This window comes from Herpailurus yagouaroundi, unplaced genomic scaffold (assembly GCF_014898765.1).
Source record: "Herpailurus yagouaroundi ecotype Mexico unplaced genomic scaffold, PumYag 100, whole genome shotgun sequence".
Classification (NCBI taxonomy): Eukaryota; Metazoa; Chordata; class Mammalia; order Carnivora; family Felidae; genus Herpailurus; species Herpailurus yagouaroundi.
Window position 1 is genome coordinate 47,226,255 of NW_024412391.1, and position 5,328 is coordinate 47,231,582.

At 39.9% G+C, this 5,328-nt stretch overlaps 1 pseudogene; it reads right to left on the reverse strand.

The window, feature by feature from the left end:
* Positions 1–1,701: 1,701 nt before the first annotated feature.
* Positions 1,702–3,062, reverse strand: LOC121028018 (ATP synthase subunit alpha, mitochondrial-like; annotated as a pseudogene).
* Positions 3,063–5,328: the final 2,266 nt, after the last annotated feature.

Genomic DNA, 5,328 nt, shown 5'->3' on the forward strand with positions numbered 1-5,328 from the left:
TCTCCCTCTCTCCGCCCCTCCCCTGCTCTCTCTCTCTCTCTCTCTCTCTCTCTCTCTCTCAAAAGTAAATAAACATTAAAAAAATTTTTTTAAGAAAAACAAAAAAGGAAAAAGAGAAAGACCCTGGACACCATGGAGGTTGCTAGGTAATGAACACATTACTGTAAAATTGGATAGTTGAAAGGAAATAATTAAAGATCTGTCCTGTTTTTCTGGTATGAACAGTATTTCAAGGTAACCAAATAATCCTTATGGATATAAGAAAGTTCTCTACAGAAGACTTCTAGCTAATAAATGAAAACAGAATGATTAAATCATAAAATCACCATCTTGCAACCCATAATTGTTTTCAAATGAATCAGACAGTGGTCAACAAAAGATACCAAAATCATTAAGTAAAAGATAGTTGGGAAACTTTACAATCAGACAGGAATCAGTGTCACCACATGAACACCTTAAGCATACTAAAAGTGAGGCCATCTGACACTATGTGGCTCTTGAGATGATAAAATAATATGAAGTCTGTAACATCACCTATAGTATATTCTCGTCAAGAACCTAAAACTGGAGTGCCTGAGTGTCTCAGTCAGTTAAGCGTCCAACTTCGGCTCAGATCATGATCTCACTGTTCATGAGTTCGAGCCCCGCATGGGGCTCTCTGCTGTCAGCACAGAGCCCACTTTGGACCCTCTGTTCCCCTCTCTCTCTGCCCCTCCCCTGCTTGTGCTCTACCTGTAAATAAATAAATAGGTAAATAACTAAATAAACACACAAACATACATTTAAAAAAAAGGAATCTAAAATAGAATTTAAATGGGGCGCCTGGGTGGCTCAGTCGGTTGAGCATCCGACTTCGGCTCGGGTCGCGATCTCACGGTTCGTGAGTTTGAGCCCCGCGTCGGGCTCTGGGCTAATGGCTCAGAGTCTGGAGCCTGCTTCCGATTCTGTGTCTCCCTCTCTCTCTGCCCCTCCCCCGTTCATGCTCTGTCTCTCTCTGTCCCAAAAATAAATAAACGTTAAAAAAAAATTTTTTTTTTAATAGAATTTAATCAAGTCTTTAGCGCTAACTTGTAGACTGCAGGAAATATAGAGGATAGCAAAGCAAATTAAACACAAGATGCAACTGCAACTTTCTACAAGACCACCGACCCAGTTTCTTCAAGAAGTAACTCAAATAAAGGAGGGGAAGTGGAGCACTTATGCGAATAAAAAGGGATCCTAGAGACTATGATCACCAAAGGTGGACCCTGTGCGGATTCTGGCCTGCAAAAGTAATAATTGTAAAAACACATTCTGTGAGATGATAGGGAAATTTGAATAGTTTGTATTACAACTTAAGAAATGTTTATTTCATGTTGTTAGATGTAAATATGGCCTTGGGTTATATAAGGAAAAAAGTTGTCTTTTAAAGTATGATGAATGGGGCGCCTGGGTGGCGCAGTCGGTTAAGCGTCCGACTTCAGCCAGGTCACGATCTCACGGTCCGTGAGTTCGAGCCCCGCGTCAGGCTCTGGGCTGATGGCTCGGAGCCTGGAGCCTGTTTCCGATTCTGTGTCTCCCTCTCTCTCTGCCCCTCCCCCGTTCATGCTCTGTCTCTCTCTGTCCCAAAAATAAATAAAAACGTGGAAAAAAATATTAAAAAAAAAAATAAAGTATGATGAAGTGGTTAGAATAAAATATCAGGCCTTTTAAGGTTTGCTTTTAAATACTCCAGTCAAAAAACCCCCACAAAAACAAATAAAATAGAAATAGCTCTGGTTTATCAAGATACCCCCTTATACCAGCAAAGGGCCACTTGTTCTTCAGTAGCCAAAGGAGCATACTGTCCTTGCTTCAGATACTCAGGATGCACATCAGGACCCGAGAGCTGAGTGGCAGCAGGGAGGTCAGAACCGAATCAGGCAAAAGCAGCAACCTCATGATTAAGAGCCAATTCCAGCTTCATCATACCTGCCACTTGCTTCCTGACCCTGGTTAGGCAGCAGATCTGACACAGGATACAGACAAGCCAACAGACACCTTTGTAAAACACTTCTGTTTCCAAGATCTGCCCATCAGTGATGGAGGTGACATTCATTGGAATATAAGCACACACATAACCAGCCGTGTTTCTCCGACTGGAAAAGCAGACAAGGAGCCACTACCAAAAGAATCATTCATTTTGTTCTCTCCAGCAGACAGGAGTGTAGTTAAAACATATCGCTAGAATAGGCCTCATGAGCAGCAGAAGTGTGGCAATAAGAAACAGAGCATTTGGATAACTCCTGATAGATGATTGAAGCATGTTTTCCATTATCCTTAAAATATTCTCCTATAGAACAGCCGGAATAAGGAGTCAGGCACTGATGTGGGGCAGAATCAGCAGTAGCTGAAACCACAATGGTGTTCTTCATGGCATTTGCATCTGTAAGTCTCTTCACCAACTAGGCAATGTAGATATGATACAGCTTCTTCTTTTCATCAGATGCATCATTGAAACATTTCTGGTTAATGATTATGTCAATCATTGACATTTTGCCAGCCTATTGGCCACCAATAACCAGCTCATGTGACCATCTATCCACAGACTTAATGCCAGTCTGCACAGAGATTGGAGGAATGATCCCAGGGGCTTTCAGCCAACTTGCCTACAGTTCTTGCAACCCATTACCAATGGCACCTACTATATGACCCAACAGCTTCTTGCCACCTAGAATGCCCACAATGTCTCCTGTCCTCTTCAGGATATCTTCTTCCTTAATTAGTTTTCATTTCCAAACACAGTAACACCAACATTATCAGGTTCCAAGTTCAGAGACATACCCTTTAAGCTTGTAAGAAAACTCTACCATTTCTTCTGCTTGAACATTCTTTAGCCCATGTACTTGAGCAATCACCAATACTTAAGACATACCTAGTCTCTTCAAGGTCAGCAGAGAGTAAAGCTCCAAGAATAGGCTCTTCAAAAAACAGAAGACACCCCAGCAGTTCTAGTCTTCTGAGGACAAATGTTAGGCATGGAGTTTCCTTGTGGCAATTAAGGATGATCACAAAATGTTTTTGGAGACCAGCCAAGCCTGCTAAGGGAGGATAAAAGCCACACACAGCCCAAGGTCACATGCACAGACAGCATCTTTTTTTTTTAAGTTTATTTATTTATTTTTAGTAAATTCTACACCCAACATGGGACTCAAACTAGACCTCAAAATCAAGAGGCACATGCTCTTCTAACTGAGCCAGCCAGGCACCCCCAGACAGGATCTTCAGAGCTCTCCTTAGGTCATTCCTCTCCCGCTGCAGCCTCTGTACTGACACCCAAACAAATATTAACCAAAAGAAATTACACTAGTATTCTGAAATAGTACATTAGTATTATGAGATAATTACGTTAGTATCAGACAAAATATACTTTTAAGAAAATTTCTTTTTATGGATAAAGAAAGTTACAACATAAGAATAAAAAGAATACTTCTTTCTAGTGAAGTATTATAGTGAATATATTATAAAATGCAAAAATCATGTCGCAGACAATGTATATAGAACCCTACCTTTTAGCTAAGAAATAACCAAGAGCAAAGCAAAAATAAATAAAAAATAAAAAGCAACATCATTACAGAACATACTGTAGATATTAAAAAATACTGTTATTGGGGCGCCTGGGTGGCGCAGTCGGTTAAGCGTCCGACTTCAGCCAGGTCACGATCTCGCGGTACGTGAGTTCGAACCCCGCGTCAGGCTCTGGGCTGATGGCTCGGAGCCTGGAGCCTGTTTCTGATTCTGTGTCTCCCTCTCTCTGCCCCTCCCCCGTTCATGCTCTGTCTCTCTCTGTCCCAAAAATAAATAAAAAACGTTGAAAAAAAATTTAAAAAAAAATACTGTTATTAACAACAACTTTATACCAATAAACCTGAAGATTTAAATGAACAAAAAAAATTTAGGGAAAGACCAACTTACTAAAACTAATACAAAAATAAAATCTAAATAAGGGTACCTGGCTGGCTCATTTGGTAGAGCCCCTAGTTGGGTGCAGAGATTACTTACAAATAAAATCTTCAAAAAAAAAAAAATTAAATTAAAAAAAAATCTAAATAGCCGTATATCTATCAAAGAAAATGACCCCATATTTAAAGACACTCCCCAGGGGCGCCTAGGTGGCTCAGTCAGTTGAGCAGCCGACTTCGGCTCAGGTCATGATCTCGCGGTCCGTGAGTTCGAGCCCCGCATCGGGCTCTGTGCTGACAGCTCAGAGCCTGGAGCCTGTTTCAGATTCTGTGTCTCCCTCTCTCTGACCCTCCCCTGTTCATGCTCTGTCTCTCCCTGTCTCAAAAATAAATAAAACGTTAAAAAAAAATTTTTAAAGACACTCCCCAGAAGAAATCTCAAGGCCACATCCTTCACTAGCAACTTCTTCTAAATTAACAAAGAAATAACATCAGTCTTACACACAGTTTTTAGAGAATATTTCTCAATTTATTTCACAACACCAGAATAAACTCAATACCAAAACTAAAGAAGGGTTTATAAGGAAAGAAAATTACAGACCAATTTTGCTCATAAATCTCATAAATCTATTGTTTTAAACATCCCTAATACAAAACAGTAGCAAATTGAATCTAATAACACATAAAAAAGAATATGTTATAACCTTGAAAGCAAGATTGCTTTCATATTTGAAAATGAGCCAATGCAATTCACCACATTAATGGAATAAAGAGGGGCATCTGGATGGCTCAGTCAGTTAAGCATCCAACTCTTGGTTTCAGTTCAGGTCATAATCTCATGGTTCATGGGTTCGAGCCCCACATCTGGCTCCAAACTGACAGTGCAAAGCCTACTTGGGATTCATTCTCTCTCTCTCTCCATCCCTCTCTCTCTCTCTCTCTCTCTCTCTCTCCTTTTCTCTCAAAATAAATAAATAAACTTCTTTTAGAAAAAAACTGAATAAAGAAACCCATACAAACTGACAGAAATATGAAATAGAAATTAAAAACCAATTCTAACCAGGTGCCTGAGGGTTGTATAATAAATCTATAATATAAGCAAAAAAAAATACACAATTATTTCTAGGGAACCAGTTAACAGCTTGGTTTAGGATAGTGCCAAGAAATGACTCTCTCCTCTGGGCTAGGCTTTACTTCCTTTAGAAGTAGCAATGAAACAAGTTTTGGGACATCAAAAGACAGAGATCGGTCAAGGGTTTCCTATTACTCCCTCTATTCTCTGTCTTAAAGACAATGTTTTTTTCATCCATCTGCTGATGGAATAAATTTTTTTCCCAGTATACACACGAGCAGTTCAGGACTCCCACTCACATGATTTCACAAGTTTGTTCACAATCTACAGTTAAGT